Below are 17,076 nucleotides of genomic sequence, written 5' to 3' on the forward strand. Positions count from 1 at the left end.
ATGCTCTATTCTCACTTAACAATACTGAATTTATGCAATGACTCTGAGGATGGTCTGCTCTTCTACAATTGTGTGCAAACTGATGTTCTTAGAAACTTTTAAGTATGCACAACTGTTTTGAGAAGAAAATATTTTGATAGAGAAACTTCTGCTTCGTTTCATCTGGGGAAGAAAACAATGGAGCTATCAAATGCTGAATGGAAAAGTTTGTATAAAAAGGCAAGAGCATCTAGAGTTGCCTCTTTTCAAGGAAGAAGGAACATTAAGAGAAGTGTGGGCAGGGATCTTTCTGCTGGAGGCTAATTGGCAGTCCCCTTGGAAGGAAGCCAGAAATGTCATCTTGTTTCCAGCCAGCGATATTGATTTCAATACTAATGGAGATTTGAACTGGACCTTGAACAGTTTACAAAATTCCTCTCTCTGGTCAGGAAGCCATGGGCTTGATGTTCAAGTGAGTTTGGGATGTGCTCTGTGGCTATGTAGCAAGCGCCTATACCTCTGTCCTGTCATCACAGTGATTCTCAACATCTTTTCTCTCTCCTCTTCTGCACTGGAAAACATCGTCCTGTTATAGAGAAGTGCATTTACAGCTGAAATTACCAAAGTGGCCCGTTATGTTTATCAAGACAGAAAAAGAAAAAAGATTACAGTTTGTCCCAGCTGTCTGCAGAACAGATCTCCTGCTATTAGAAGGGTACTGATCCATGTTGTTTTTTTTTCCCCTCTCTCCCTCTTAAAAATTAAGTACATGTAGGAATACCCTTCAAGATGTGATTTCAGGGGAAAAACATGATGATTAGCAGGACAAAAGGTCAGGGCATTCCAGAACATTGAGTTTTCCACATAGCTGCATTTTGGGGTTGTGTTTCAAATCTGCCACCACGTGTGCTTCTATCTCACACAAAGGGTATCAGGGAGATCACTAATCCCAAGGGAAGGTTTTTCAGAGATGAATTCACACCAAACTGGAGTGGGGTTGAGGAAAGGAAAAAGGAGGCTGAATTCCACTTACAATGGCTAATTGTTGTGACTAATTCAGCTTTTGGAAGGTAGAACTCCATGGAGTGTGTGAGCTGCAACATGGTTCCTGTTTTAATTAGTGGCACCACAGGGAGAAGATGGGCTTATAATTGAGTAGTTTGCTGATCGGTCAACTTCAACCCATAATCAGACATGCTGAGAAGTGGACATTAATGGGGAGCTTTGACTAGCAGGAAGTCTGCCCCATTAGCATAGCTGGTGTCAAATCAGGTTGTTGTCTTTCCTCTCGATTCTTTCAGGAAGAAGATGCCAAACAAAATGTTTTCTAGACTAGGTCTCTCACTCACTCTCCATCTACTACATCTCTGTTCCCATTTTGCTTAGCAAATCTCTGCACAGGCACACTAACATGAAATGAATGACTGGCATTTCCATCTTGCAACTTTCCCTCCAAGATTTATTGTCAAATTCTCTCTTCTCATGCCAACACCACGACTATCCATCACAGTATACAATCCCCTTCCATAAATGCACCTTAATTTTTCTTTTGAAAAATTCTCTCCCTCCCACTCCGTGGAATCTTGATGAGACTCTTATTTAAGGTTTAGACTCTCTGTTTTCTCCTCCCACACATCCCCACCCCCAACAAGAAAGAATTGGAGTCGTGATCCAAATTAGGCCATCCGGATTTTTTTTCCCAAAAACTTTGACTCTCGAGAAAGATGTCAGAAAAGAAAAATAGTTGAAGCTAAAGTTTCTAGTAGGAAACTGTGATCAGATTTTTTTTTCTCTCCCTCTTGCTATCTAAACCCCTAAGCTGTTGGTTTCCTCTCCATTTCTTATCCTAATTCTCAATACTTGCCCATATCTGCAAGTCCTTCACTCTCCTATGTCACCTTCATCTCTGCTTAAATTAGGCAGAATGAGTTTCTGTTGCTTGTAGTTGAGTAACCCCAAATGAGAAGGTATCCAGGAGAAAGCACCCCAATGTACAGCTTAATGTTCATTCTCCAACATCCTTTTCCTACTCCCAGTAAGAAAATGTGCAGAAGGAAAGAAAATCATACTTGTGGTATATGAGAAGATAAATTTAAAAATGAGAAGAAACGAAGCACTCTTACTAATGAGTCTGGGTTTAGGGCCTGGCGTGAGTGTCTTCATCCCAGATGTTCTCATGGGATCTGCTTGCAAGCTGCATTCCCATGGGATTCTCACTGTTCTTCGGACCATGACAGTGATTTGTCTGGCTTCTCTTCCTGTTCAGTTTTCTGTCAGGGGCCCCCGCACTCATTCATGCCCTCAACCATTTGGGGTTGACTGCTGATACATGCATAAATGTCATGCAGCATCTATGTATGTCATGTAGCATTTCCCCGCAGGAGGGGGAAATACCACCTACCCTCCATTTCCCAGCTGTATTTTGGGCATGGTTTGTATTAGCTAGCTTAAAGGCAGGGAGTATTGGCATGTTTTCCGATGGGTGTGTTGTACATGTGTGTATACTCTGTTGCCAAGCTACCCAGGGGTAACACATCCTCAGAGCTTCACTCGCCTGCCCAGCATGTTCTTGGTGCCTCTGCTCGGGGGAAAACACCCACCTGGGCTTGGGGAGACCCTAATGTGTTTAAAATGTTGTTTCACTTAGATGTACAAATCAGGCATTGGTCCTCAATGCTAGTCTGGGGTCAAGAAGTTCCAGCAGCCAAAAAAGCCACAATTCCCCCCCTGTAGATTACAAACTGTGTGTTCAGAATTTTAAGGAGTGAGCTGAGGCTTTTCCCGAGCTGAGTAGGATTTATACCTTTCACCGGTTATGAACACAGAAGTGACAAAAATACACATACGTGAGGGCGTTCGCCATAGTTAGATGGGGGTCAGGGGAAGGAAAGCCAGCTTGGCCAACGCACTTTCATAACCACATCAATTCAGGGCTTTCACGGGCTTGATTTTCTTTCAGCCCAATCCACTAAGGAGTTGCTCACGAGTTCTGTGGATTTTCTGCACAATTACAGATTATTGCCATGGCAACAACAGAACCATGTGACAACTTTGCTACCTCAGAGACCAGGAACAGCCACTTACGGGCAACACACATCATCTCGTAAATGGGACTCTGTGCCGTTGGCCTCACATTGTTTTAAGGCTAATCACTGCTTTTCCACAGATGTAATTTTTTCCCCCACCCACTCCATTTTCATAATCTTTTAAAACAATTTGGATTTGCTCTAAAGCACTTCCATATTGGCCTATGTTTATTTGGTCATAATAAAGGTATTATTTTGGTGGACTGAAGAAAGGAAAAAGAGGGGTAAAACCTGATGGGTGAAGGCAGATGGGATGCAATGGGCAAAGAAGAAACAATTTTGCTAGCAGATGGTTTTCTTGCCACGATGTTACTAGAGTTGAAACCCATGACAGTTCTGAAATTCTGGGTCGGCCACACACAAGAACATGCTGGGAATGAATAAAATGTGCTTTCTTACCAAATGAACTCAACTCTTCTGTCCATGTTGCAGGCACAATGAGAAATGGGGCCATTGATAATGAAGTTAGAGATGTGATTGAGAAGGGGAACCAGGTAATACTTGTTCCCTGGCAAAACAATCAATTTATTTTTCAGAAACTTATGCACATAGCCAAACCCCAGGCTCTTTCTGCCAAACATTTTCTCTTTAATTTTTTAACCTCTGGGCATTTCAAGGAAAATTGAATCCACATGTTTTCAGATTCATTTGCAAATACAGTTTGCTCAGAGCTGTTTGATGACCAGTATGCCCTTTGAGTGTTTTTATGAGCTCCAACTTATTTTCCCCCAAGCCTCTTGCTTCTGAACCAGGAAGTGGCATTTGGAGTTTGTAGCAGAATTAAGAAACAATCATTTTCTAAAGCCTTTGCCAAGTGCTCTTGCCTCTTTCTGGAACCTGGTAAAGCTTAAAAAAAGGTTTTCACCCAGTGCGTAAGAGTAATCGAGGGTAACTTACTGTTTTTACAACTGAAAAGCAGACCTGATATGGACACGATCCAATTCCTGGATCACATGGCTTCCCCATCTTTCTTTATTACTGATGACATTTGCATGGAAGCAGATGCTTTCTTTCCCAGGGACACGTCTCCACCTGTGACATAATTCCCTGATTGGAATAATGCTTCTGAGACAGGGTTGGAAGTTTAGATTTAACCCTCCCTGCAGACAAAATTATAGAAAACACTCTTTGTTTATTATAACTGAATCATATCTGCAAAGAAGAAGGGGCCCCTCTTACTATGGACACATGGAATTTGGGAACTGCGTGTTTATTCTTTTCTGTCTCAGCCATATGACCCAAAACAAAATTCTAACTTCCAGAAAGCCAGGCATATGTATGGGGGATGTGTGGGGGATATTTATATATGTGTGTGTGCCTGTGTATTCTAGGTATTATTCAAAAGATACTCAGTAGCAAGGAGAAGAGCAATTGGGAAAGTTGCACAGAGCAGGAACAATGTCCCTATGCTGGGGATTTTTCTGAGTTCAGCTCTCAAGTTTCCTTTGAGGCTGCTCTGATGAATTCCACCTGCATTCCAGGACACTTTTGTTAATGAGGAATTAGTCTGAGGAGTTCTCTGGATAAATATTTGTGAGCAAATAACATTCTTCCTGGAAGCTCATTTAATATAGTGTCTATTTTTTCTTCCTTCTTTTTTTCTCTTTACCAGACTTATGATCCCAGAGAAACTCGCACTAAATTCACATGCCCTATTTTTAACTTTCATCTGGACTTCCTTCTTTTTTTTTTTTTTCCTTCAAGCATGAGAATCAAGCAAATAATGACCCTTTGTATTGTGTCCAGTGGAAGGTCACAAGCCCAGGGAATTTACTTAAGTTCCCGGGAGAAGTCAGGCTGTAAAAGGTTCGTATGCACGGACTTCAGACGGTGCCATTTTGGTTGTTGGGTCTGCTAAGTACATTCACTTCCATTCCACAAACAAAAGCAACTGGTGAATGAATACAGCAATAGTTTTGGCTTTTGTAGAGAAATTGACAGTACATTCATAGCTTGGCTTCATCCTTGGCCCACCCAAATCAAGACAGTTAAGTGGGTCCCAGGCTGCTGACATTGCTTTGGTCAGCTACAGCCTATAGAAGATGGCATTGATAGACACGACCAGAGATTTGAGCTGTCAGAGTGCTCTTTCACTGTTTTTAAACCATTGCATGTTTTTCTCCCCCTAGAAGATGTTCCTTAGAGTTTACTAGAAAGAAGAGGAGAAGTAAGAGAGGAATAAATGTGCCTGTTGGTAGCTTACTGGCAGTTACAGTAGGAGCCTCAACTCTGCTGTACTCAAGACTCAGGTGGCCCATCTGAGCGAGTGCAGTAGACCCACAGGGATGTGCTGAACTACGGGTCACCCATCCTTTCTTATGTGGACAGCTGCTACTTAACTCAAGATGACTTTTTGCCCTATGGAATGACAGGTCTTTTTTTGTGATAAGTCATACATTTACAGTTTTAGATGAAATACTCTGATTTTAAAACCTTGGGATGTGCTCAAAACTATGACCGTGTATGAAGAACTAAAGACAGTAGGTATGTGCAGTGGGTTATGGCTCTTCTGGGTACTAAACAAGCTCATTAGAGCAGCCCAAATGAGTGGAGAGGCAGTCAACACAGAAGATCGCCTGGCCATTTTCAAAACTCCTGATCTCAGTGCCTGACTGTGATGCAAAGTTGTAAGTCAGAGGCAACCGTGGTTGTGCTCAAGAGGTGGGAGGAGCAGCATGAGGTAGGTGCCCCAGGGAAGCGGTAGGAGGATGTTAGCCATGACTTGCACCCTAACTCGGGTGATTCATTTATGTATTCAGTTGATACTATCTATTGAGTACCCTCTATGTATCAGCACCATGCTAGACATTAGATATGTGGTGATGAACCAAAAAGTTATCGCTGCTATCTTCATGTGTGGAACATAGACATATGCCAATAATTACACAAATAAATGCAAAGTGTCCAGTGCAATGTGTCCTCCAAAGGAGAGGTGTGGACTGTGAAAATACATCTTTGGAGGATTTGTTCTGGTCAGGGTGGTTGAGAAAGGCTCCCCTAAGGGAGTAAATCTGCCTATTATAGGAAAGTGGGGTAGGAGTTACCCAGGCACAGTGGGAGGGAACCACCTTTCAGGCAGAAGAAACAGCCCTTGCAAAGACCCTGTGGCATAAGAGAACATGATAAAATGCAAGAACACAATTTCAGGGTTAGTGTGGCTGGAATGCAGAAAGCAAGAAGGAGCTGCAGAAGTGGGCAGGGACAGACCCAGCAGGATCTTGTAGGCAGTGTTAAGTTGTCATGACTGACCTTAGATCCAGGAAAATTCAACTGAGTGATTTTAACCAGGGAAGTATAGGACTAGGACCACATCTTGAAAAAAAATCATTCTGGCTGGAGAGTGGGGAACAGCTTAATCAGAAGCAAAAGCGTAGGCAGGGTGAAACATTAGAAAACAATTGCATTGGACCAGGAGAGATGATGTCAACTCAGACTAGGGTGGGTGACTGGAGTTACACAGACAGGTGAATAAATTGGAGTGCCAGGACATACAAATGGGAGGAGAGGCAGGTGCCTGTGATATTAATTTTCTGTGTCAACTTGGCTAGGTTACAGTACTCACTTCCTATCAAGCACTAAGTTAGGTGTTTCTGTGAAGATATTTTGTACATGTAGTTAACATCTATAGCCATTTGGCTTTAAATAAGGAAAGCACCAGTGATGGGGTAAGTGGGCCACATCCAATCAGTTGGAGGCCTTAAGAAGTAAGAACTAAGGTCTCCCAGAGAAGATAATATTATGCCTCAAGCAGCAGCATTAACTGCTGCCTGAGTTTCCAGCTTGCTAGGCTGCCATGCAGCCTCCGTATGTGCTGATCCCCAAGACTGTGAGAGCCATTTCTGGTTCCACTTATCTGCAGAACCCTGACGGATACAGTACATATTAGAGATGTGCCATGACATCTTTAAGATATTATTGTTCCTTCAGATAAATAAATAAGATCCAAAGGATATCAAATCCATCCCTACAAAGAAATGTTGCAGACTCAACCCATCCATTTTTTCAGTATGAATAATGGTGGAACAGGGAGATATGTCTTTAGACGAAGAGCAGGAGTATGATTGAGAGAAGTAGGAAAAAATACAACTCTTTTAAATAAAAATGGAAATGACCAAATATTTCACAAAATGTGAAACACTTTTCTTTGACAAATAGGTCTTTTCATTCTAATGCTTTCTGAGTCCTTAAAGAAAGGGGAAGATGTTGGTAAAAGCCAGTGCATTTTCATATGCACAACCCCTAGAGTCTGAGATTGTCTGGTTTTCCCAGGTTCTCAAGTGCGGAGTTCCTACAGCTGGATCAAGGTTAAGGTCCTGGGTGAGAAAGGCTGAAGAAGCTCATGCTTACCACCAAACAAATCCACCCAGAAAATCTAGAGGAAGTGCAATAAATCGGTGGCCTCCAGTTTCCATTACTGTGAGCCCTTTAACCCCTGAAGCCAAACAAAAAAGTAAATAAAGTCTAAGAATAGAACTGGCTTTAACTTTTTTTTTTTTAAGGAAAAGCTTTCCTTTTATCTCTGCTTTCCCTCTCTCCTACCCTTTCCCTCTGTGGTTCTGATCCAGACCTCCTCTGGAGAGAGGCAAGTTCACTGTCTACGTGGGTTGGCAATGCTGGGAAAGAGTCCGTTCAGGTGGAGAATCTCATTCTACAGTGCTCCCGCTAAGCAGCCCTTTCAACGTGCTCGCCTGGTGACTCTGGCTCAATCATTATATTCTGGAAATGCAGCAGGTCATTAAGGGAGGAGGTAGAGGGGAAAGTAAAGGCAGGGACCAGTTCAGTGTTGAAACCACTTCCCCCAGAGAATGTCAAGGAAGAGAGGAGCAGGGAACTGGTGCATACTGCTTAGCCTATGTTTGCTGGAATTTTTTTTCACTTTTGGATCAATAAATAGACCAGAGATCAGAGACAGAAGACCTCACCCAGAATCTGAATCCCCCTAAGATCTACCCAGTGAGTGAGAAAGCATGCTCAATCCCTTGCAGAATATCAGGCAAGTCAATTAAAGTCAGTGTCTCAGTTTCTCTGTCTACAAAAGAAAATAAAAAAAGGAATGGTAATTCTCATGTATTGAGGCTACAGGAGGCAATAGAATTATAATGTTGGAAGTGACTTCAGCTCAATTATCCAAACTCCCAGCTGACAGAGAAATCCCCTCTCCCTCACCTCTGACCATTGGTCACCAGGATCCACCTTTTAACACAGCCATTGGAGCAGAGTGGAGGGAAGAAATTTAATCCAGAGCTCATCTGTTTTTCTGTTGGGCAGTTCTGGTTTTTTGCAAACTTCCTTTCTCTATACGGACAAGTCTTTCCTCTAAGCTCTACTGAGCAGGGAGAAAGCACTCTTGGTGGTACTTAGATCCAACATGGTTTGTTATAAGGCTGTTAATTTACTGGACATCCTCTGTTATCAAAAGCCCTGCCTTCTAGTACGACTCACCATGAAATAATCCATCAAGTATAACTATATAGAGAGATATAGGTACCTATATATGCTATATAAACACACACATAAAATATTGCAGAAGCGAAGTGAGAGCATAAAATCAGCTAGCAGAAATGGCTCCACTTAAACAGGGCATTAAGTGGTATTAACAAACTAGTTCTAGAAATGATCAGAAATTCCCAGTCGAATCAAAGATTGATATCAAAGACTCAGAGATACCTCAAGGCCAGTATCTCCAGAGAGGATTGGAACTGATTGGAACTGAAGCTCTATCTCTTCCCCATGCATTTGAGTGAGTACTTTAAATCTCCAAAGATTGAACTATAAAGAGAAATTAGTTTATTAATAATTCACAGACTTCAAGGAAAAAAAACGTCAAAAGCATATGCTGAGGAACAAAGCTGATTTTATTTTTCCTGTTTAGAATAAAGTGTAGAGAAGTTGAAGTGCCAGGCTCAAAAATTGAATTTGGTCTTTTTTTTTTTTTTCCTTGTCTTCATGTTTTTAAAAAAGTGTTCCTAATAAAATATATGTGAGCATTTAGTCTGATTTCCCTCTGCATACTTCAAGTTTTTCAAATCCTCTGAGGTTTGTGGAGAGTGTCAAAAGCAGAATACTTTATTCAATACTTTAATAGTTTGAGATATTTTCATGGTGAAGTTATTAGCCAAGTATACTTAATTGGAGTTTGTGAATTCAAGGCAACATATTCAAGAATGGTGTGAAAGAAAGAAAGGTTTAAAATGTGGATTCAAAATGATTCCACCCAATTGATTTAATGATCAAGTCGTTCTCCAAGGGAAGCCTCTTGTGAATGTGAGAATAAGGGATACATTTGTTTAGGGGTCTACCAGACTGAGATGTCTTTGAGAGCAAAACTTTTGCCTAATTTCTTTTGACATTCCAGGACTCAGTCATGAGCCAGCTACTGAACTGTCTTAGTCTTCCTCACTGTGGCTAAAAACAGACTGATATGAGGAAATGGATGGGAACTAGAGTAAGCGCGTCTCTCCACTTCCTGAACAGGTAGGTCTTCTCTTCCCTCAGAGGAAAAGCCACGTGCCTGCAGAGGGAGGTACATGTGTGTACTCTATCCCATCCCCTCATGCCTCCTCCACCACACTGCTTCTGCAATTGTCCCCTCTCTCTTGCAACGTTTTCCCATCTAGTGGATCATTTTCATCGTCTCTGAAAATAGCTCTCATCTTAATCAAACGTTTGACCCCAATACTCCTACAACCAATTTTCTTGGCTTCTTTTAAAACAAAACCTATTTTTAAAAATTGCCTGTAATTCCCTCTGTAGCTCCTAATATTCTTTCTCAAACCCACTCTAAACAAGTTTCAGCCTCCACTACTCTACTGAAAGAAAAAATTTGTCATTATCTGAGATTATACATTTGCATTTTGATTTATTAATTGTCTATCTTCCTTATTAAAACGTAATCTCAGCTTTGTTGGGATTTGTTGGAATCCAACAAATGGAAAAAACTCAGCTTTGTTCACAGTGGTAACACACAGTAGGTTCTCAAAAAACACTGGTAGTATAAGAGAATGAGTAAAGAGAGATTGTGCCCTTTTATATGAAACTCAAGTGCAATCCCAGTTTTGTCCCTTAGATGGATAAACAGTGTATTAATAAATAAAATGATGCTGGAGAAACTACTCTTTGAACAGTCACTTTTTGAGAAATGACTGCTGGAGAAAGCTTCCTATTTGGAAGCAGAAATTCAGGCTTACAGCCTCATCACGAAGGATAGTAGGGGTATGTAGCAGGCAATAAATACATATTGAATTGATGTACTCATAGCATATGACAATTACCCCATATAATGCTATAGTGTTTTTTACTAAGTAGTATAATCAGGAGCAAGGGTAATCCATCTTGGACTTCAGCTGAGTGGCTCCAAATATACAGCAAATTGAAGGAACAGCCTTGGGCTTTGCACTTTAGGGTGATGGCAAGGCAGCTGCCAGTCTTCAGCATGGAAACACTTCTTAAGACTATCAGATTTGTTGTTCTTTTTTGTGATAACAATTCCCAGTTTTAATTCCTTATCTTTTTGCTTTAGGTCAGGAATGGCAAATGAGATGCATCTCATATGTCGAATCTGTTTGAGCCCATCATCAAATATTTAATTCAACAAATATTTATCACATACTTACAAATAAAAGCACTGTTCTAGATGCAGGGGATAAAACAGTGAAGAAGACAAAAGTCCTGCCCTAACAAAGTCTGCATTCCAGTGGTTGGTGATTACTGAAACTGGGATAAGCAATAAAGATTCTGTTATCTAACAGTAATGCTTGCAAGAGGTTTGCCATTCTGGTTATAGATTTTGTTTATAATATCCACCTAGATTTCTAAGTCAACCAATTGGTTTCTAAAAATGACAACCCCACTGCAAGCTCAGCCATACTCCAGCCTATAGGTCCAAAACTGACCTCTAATTAGAAGGAATTTAAGGACACCTAGGTCAGTAGCATTTCTTCGAGTCAGCATTTGCTGCTAAGCTCAGCTAGATGTTTTACTTGGTCCCACGAGCTGTTTCCTTGCTCAATTCTTTTCTGACAAGGTCAAGTCCTTATACCCCAAAGCTTTCTATCTGTTCACCTACCTCTCAGTTCCCATCTTGGTTCTCCCATTTGTCTACTTATTCATTTATCCATGCAAGAAATATTTACTCAGCAGCTACTATACGCCAGGCACCGTTCTATGCAAAAAGGCTGTGCTGAACAGAACAGGCGCACTCCTTGTTGTCAAGGAATTTATGCTCCAGAAGCAAGACAAAGATATACAGGCACCTTTATAAGATAATTTCAGATACTTTGCATGACTAACAATAAGGTAATTTAGGTAGGTTGATTAAGAGAGCACCGTTTTAGGAGATGCAATTGAAGATGAAACCTGAAGGAGGAAAAAGAGTCAGAGGCGGGAAGTGGGAAGTCTGAACATTCCAAGGCAGAAACCATCTTGGCCTGTTCCAAAATCATCATGATTACACTAGAAGGAATGAAGTGGGGGTAGTGAGAGGTGGGATGAAAAGGCACGCAGGAGACAGACCAGGGAGGTTTCCAGAATGTGCTAAGGATGCTGTTTGCCTTTCTGTCCGGAATGTTCACTCATTTCTCACTGCCAGACTCTCCAGGTGCCATGGTAATCTACTTTCCAAAGTTTCTACCAATGGGACCTGGAATCAGACATGTCCAGAAACAACAGCTTAGTACTAAGAACTCTCAATGTCTCCCTCCACTTTCTTGTGAGCCTCTTTTGGAGCCTTCACTATGCATGTTTTGATCTAGCCCACTTCCAATCAGACCCTGCAGCACATTCCATAGCTCAAAGCTCCCCTTGTTCCTCACCCTTTTAGGTTCCCAGATCTCACCAGATGAAAACCATCAGCCAAGGAAAAAGCATGCCTAAGGAGGATTTGTTTCTGACATTACTTGAAGCACTTTGTGACAGGGCAGCCTCAGTTACAAAGTGGTCCCAAAGCATAGGCCCCCAGGGTCGTGCTATGGCAAGGCTCTAATTACTCTTTCTGAGTTATTTCAAAGACTTTGAGCCCAAGGGCATTGACTATCAAAACTTCTCAGTTTAAAGAAACTCCTTAACATGGACAGCTTATTCAATGATTTAGGGTTCTGTGCTAGAACCCCTGCCCCCACATTATCCTCACCACCCATCATTTGGTCTGCTCTTCTATTGTTACAGAGCCAATCCATTGGTTCTTTAAGGCTTTCCTATTACCTAGAAATAGTCTCAGAATAATCAACACTTTAAACCATTATTAATTTTACCCCAGTTTCCTCCCTCTCTGTCCAAGTTGTCTTGTGAAGCTACCTATTCCATCTCTTTAATTTCTTCTCTCATCTGATCTCCTGATAGCATATTTTTTTCTGATCATTTTTAACTTATAGTTTTGCCAGTGCCTGGTGCTATGTGTTCAAATATCCTTACCAAAGTACAGATGGGAAAATCTAAGTTTTTAAACTCTTTGGTGATATTTAACTGAATCCACCTTTTCAGGGTTTAATTCCAACAGTGACATCATATTACAAGACCAAAGAGAAGAATACAAAGAAGGAAATGAAGAAATGTCCAGATAATGACAAGAACTTTGAAATGGCACTACTGTTTTCTAATACCATAGATGTACTAGAATTACACCTAGCAAACTAGATACAGATACTTTGCATCTAATATAACAGAGGTGGTTGTTTCTAGCATTTGCTTCAATGCAAAAGGTGGAAAGATCTGCCAAAACATCATATTCGACAAAATCATTAGAAGTGTGTTGTAGATAGGCTTTGCAAAACCTTTTTGTGTTGATCTTCCTTGGGTGAGCATTCTGGAAAGAGAAGACCTGGTAGTTTACACAGAGCTCCCAAGTTGCCATCACACTAAAGACAGAATACAAGTTTACTGATACAGACACAGAAAGGCTATAAGTCGCCGCCTTCCCCTGCAGCTTTTCAATAGAGCAACTTTTGAAACAATAGAATGACATGCAATTCTAACAGGAGGATGGATCTTGGTAATTTCAAATATTTCAATCTAAAGAAAAAGGCACAGAAGTAAAAGCAGATATGAAGAAAACATGCAAAACAGGGATCTATGCAGATGATGACAAGATTATGAAGTCCTCCTCAGCAGCTAAAAGGTCAGGTATTTATGAATTTTTTATACATTAAAAATGGATACCAGCATGACCTCATTAAAGAGCTAATATTAGTAGAAAAGGATAGGTCAGTGTCAAAAGCAATGTCTGATTCCCAGTACAAGGTACCTGGCTTAATCGACTTTTGTCAACCTCAACAAAACATGAGTAAAGGCTGGATACAGGCTGTCACTCCCAATTAACACAACCTTCGAGTTTGTCCTTGTTTAGTGTCAAGAAATTATAACACATCCTCAAAGAGACAGTCGTTAGACAGTAGTGTCGCATTCACACCTGTCTCATACACAAACCAATGTGACTACTTATTACTGTTGCCATTCCAGTTTTGGTCAGTTTTTACCTTTATCTTTTATTTTCATGCCAGAACGGCCACCTTTGGAAGCCAACCAAGGAAATGAACACCTCCTTTCCCTAACCAAATTGCATAACATTAGCCAGAGTAAAAGAAAATGCACCAAAAACCACCAGTGCTCATTGGTGATCTAGAAATATGATCTTGGTCAACGACCAACACTGGAGGCCTCTCACAGACAAGTTTGACTTCCATATGGATCTGTGTTGGCTCCCCAAAACTCCACCTACTGAAAGGTGTCAACCAGCAAGTGTGTCAACCAGCAAGTGCTTACTCGGCAATGGGACATGCACAGCACATGGCAGATGCTCCCAAGACAATTGTTTATCTCCCCTACAGATACGCTCAGGCAGAAATGGTCCTGGAGTTATGCATAGAAAGAACATCAAATGCTGAGATGAAGCTTGTCTTCTGACTAGTTCGTCTTTTTATTTTATTTTTTATCTCTTTAGCGTCCAGAGGTTGAATCAATTCCCAAAGTTCAGTGCAATTTTTAGAGTTTACACGCATTCCACCGTTCTGAAGGAACAGAGTACAAAAATCTGGTAGAGTGAACCAAACTCATAAAACTGGGACTGCAAAATGCCACCGCTGCCCCCAGTTCCTCATACTCTGATTCTAGCAGTTGAGGGGATTCCAGGTCCATTAACACACATGTGTTTTTATTTTTTTACTAGAGGTCAGTGGTAAAATTCCCTTTGGTGCTGCAGATCTGTGTGCAGAAATGCGAACGATAGGAAGATCTGGCTGGGCGCATCCTATTTAATTTACACTATGCCTGGATCTGTCAGGTCCTAAAGAAAGATGCAGCCCAGGAGATTTGGGAACTTCCTAATGTGAATGGAGTTGGCAGCCCACATTCTTGGCTTCCACTGATTACAGCTTCAGTTTCTGACCCCCAGGAGGCCAAACCAGCAAGAGGAAAATGCATATAGTAAATGTTGAGACCTACGTCCATAATGAAAGTGCCCCCCTTTCATCACACTGGTTCCTGTCTTCTGGCAAAGTCTACTGCTTAGAGTTAATGCCCTCCCTCTAGCATGGAATTGAAGAAAAATATCAAAATCTCACATCAACCCAACAATAGAAGGAATTGTTTAAAACAATATGGCTTGCATAAGATTACCTATTGGCAACCCTTTTAAGTCAGGTTTTTGGATAACATTTAATTCAATGGGGAAACACTCAAAATGCTAAGTTAGAAAGTAGGATGCAAAATTGTATTTTATAACATAGTCACAAAAAAGTGTTAAATGGTTACGTCTGTATGGTGAGATTAAAGGTGATTTTAATTTTTGGTTTTTACTTTTTACATGAGATGGGATGATAATTACTAATTTGTGGGGTGTGTGTGGCAGGGGAACTCTCCCTTCATCTGTCCTTGCTCCCTGACAAAGGACTTAAACTGCTCAGGCAGGCTCGCTCCAGAAAATGTACTGGGAGTCACAGAAGGGGAATTATCCTCCCATGGTGGGAAAAGCAGAAGCAGCAGGAAGATTGGATTGGGTGGGGAGGCGGGGGGGGCGAGGATGAGGGTTCTGTTGGGGAGAGAGGGAAGGGAGAGGGAAGAGAAGGGAAAGGAAGGACAGGGGAGAGGAGGGGATGGGGAGAGGGACAGAAGGAAGAGAGAGAAGAGGAGAGAAAGAAAAAGTCCCTGGAAATGTTCTCGTTCTAGAGAAGAACAAAGAGAACAAGGGATTTATTATTATTATTATTATTATTATCATCATCATCATCATCATCATCATCATCAACATTATTATTGTTGTTATTTCCTTTAAGACAGAGTCAAACAAAGGATTTAAATAGGAGTTCTCAACCTGGCGCAGTAACTCATGCCTGTAATCCCAACACTTTGGGAGGCCAAGGTGGGCGGATCACTTGAGGTTAGGAGTTCGAGACCAGCCTGGCCAACATGGTGAAACCCCGTCTCTACTAAAAACACAAAAATTAGCTGGGCATGGTGGTGGGCACCTGTAGTCCCAGCTACTCGGGAGGCCGAGGCAGGAGAATCACTTGAACCTGGGAGGCAGAGCCTGCAGTGAGCTAAGATTATACCACTGCACTCCAGCCTGGATGACAGAGTGAGACACTGTCTCAAAAAAATAAAATAAAATAAAAATTCTCATGTTATAAGTTCCTCAATGTCTATCTTCGACAGAAATCTGGGTGAAGATGGTTACTTCTGGTTGGACCACCCATGCTTTTTAAAATATGGCCCTGCTCTGTGGGAGGGTATATTATAACTTTGTAAAACTGTATGTTTTCTAAAATTTTCACAACAAATAACTTTTACACTTATACTCAGTTAAACAAACACATAGATAAGCACATAAATAAAACTGGCTCCTCTCAATAACTTTTTGGAAGAACTAATGAACAATAGCTATTCTCCTTGGCTATGGCAAGTTACCATATGCCTTTATCCTTAAACCATAAGGCAAATATAATACATATTTTTTGAATTGACTAATTCAAGAGATATTTATTGAGCATCCTCTCTGTACTAGGCACTGTGGAGCACACTCGAGATATATAACGCATTGAGCAAGCCAGTCATAGCCCCTTGCCCTGAAGAGAAGTCAGAAGAGGCTAGAAGGTTTCTAGGACCATCTGGGCAGTGCTCCAATCCAGCCCTTGAAAATGCAAAGGCCTGAATGTTCCTTGTAAAGTAAGAGACAAGGTCAAGGTACAAAGTCCATTTGTAGTTAAACATCATTTTGAATCAATTTTAGTCTGGAGCCAGAGGCAGTTAAAAAAATCAAAAGTTTAAGACAGTTCCCTTAAGAAAAATAAAGTTCTTGTTATTCATTATAATGCAATGACAGAAAGTGAAGGGTTTGCGAGGTGAATTGGGGGTTGGGAAAGAATCTCACCCTTCTAGGCTATGTAATTTGGAGGCTATTAAAATCCACTCACCCTTTCTTTTAATGCATTTGTTACAGAGGAACAGTTGCCCAGAGTTTGTCAGTAACAGCTCAGCATATGCAGAAAATCAATCCCAAACAAAGTTCAAAGAAATCCTTTCAAAGCTCTGTGCGAAGTGACAAATGGTTGCTAATGAGCGATAGAGGCCCTCTCCTCATTTGACTAACAGGTGAAAGGCTGGCTGGCTGGGGAAGGACCACCTGCTCACTCCTGGCCCAATTAAGACCTCCAACTGTTTGCAGTAACATGAGATTCACATTAATTGATTCCCCTTCTTAATCTGCCCCAGAAAAACCCAACGCGAGATGGAAACTCTGAGAAATAAACTGACATGGATTGTTTCAACATTTCCATAGCCTTCGGCTGCCAGTAACTCCTCCCCCTTTCTCTTCAACCAGCATCTTTCTTGGATGCCTTTGAATTGTGCCCTCCCACCTTGTAGACAGACACATGGTGAGTTTGTTTCACTTCCTGCCGGTGCTCACTGTCCTACCTGATGCGGGTCAGCTAGAGCACTTGATCAGGGCTATAGCCCCAAATATAAAATCATGGCCATGAAATTCGCTGTGATTTCTCAGGTATTCTTCCACCAGATTTGAGTT

The 17,076-nt window shown here is 41.3% G+C and overlaps 1 long non-coding RNA gene across 1 annotated transcript in view; it reads left to right on the forward strand.

Annotated features, from left to right (window-relative positions):
• Window positions 1–14,843, forward strand: part of LOC103244887 (uncharacterized) — a 42,066-nt gene extending 27,223 nt beyond the window's left edge. Inside the window, exons 2-3 of the long non-coding RNA XR_501776.3 lie at window positions 9,421–9,539; window positions 12,543–14,843. This is a non-coding gene — a long non-coding RNA (uncharacterized lncRNA). The remainder of the gene's footprint in view (window positions 1–9,420; window positions 9,540–12,542) is intronic.
• Window positions 14,844–17,076: the final 2,233 nt, after the last annotated feature.

This window comes from Chlorocebus sabaeus, chromosome 23 (assembly GCF_047675955.1).
Source record: "Chlorocebus sabaeus isolate Y175 chromosome 23, mChlSab1.0.hap1, whole genome shotgun sequence".
Lineage (NCBI taxonomy): Eukaryota > Metazoa > Chordata > Mammalia > Primates > Cercopithecidae > Chlorocebus > Chlorocebus sabaeus.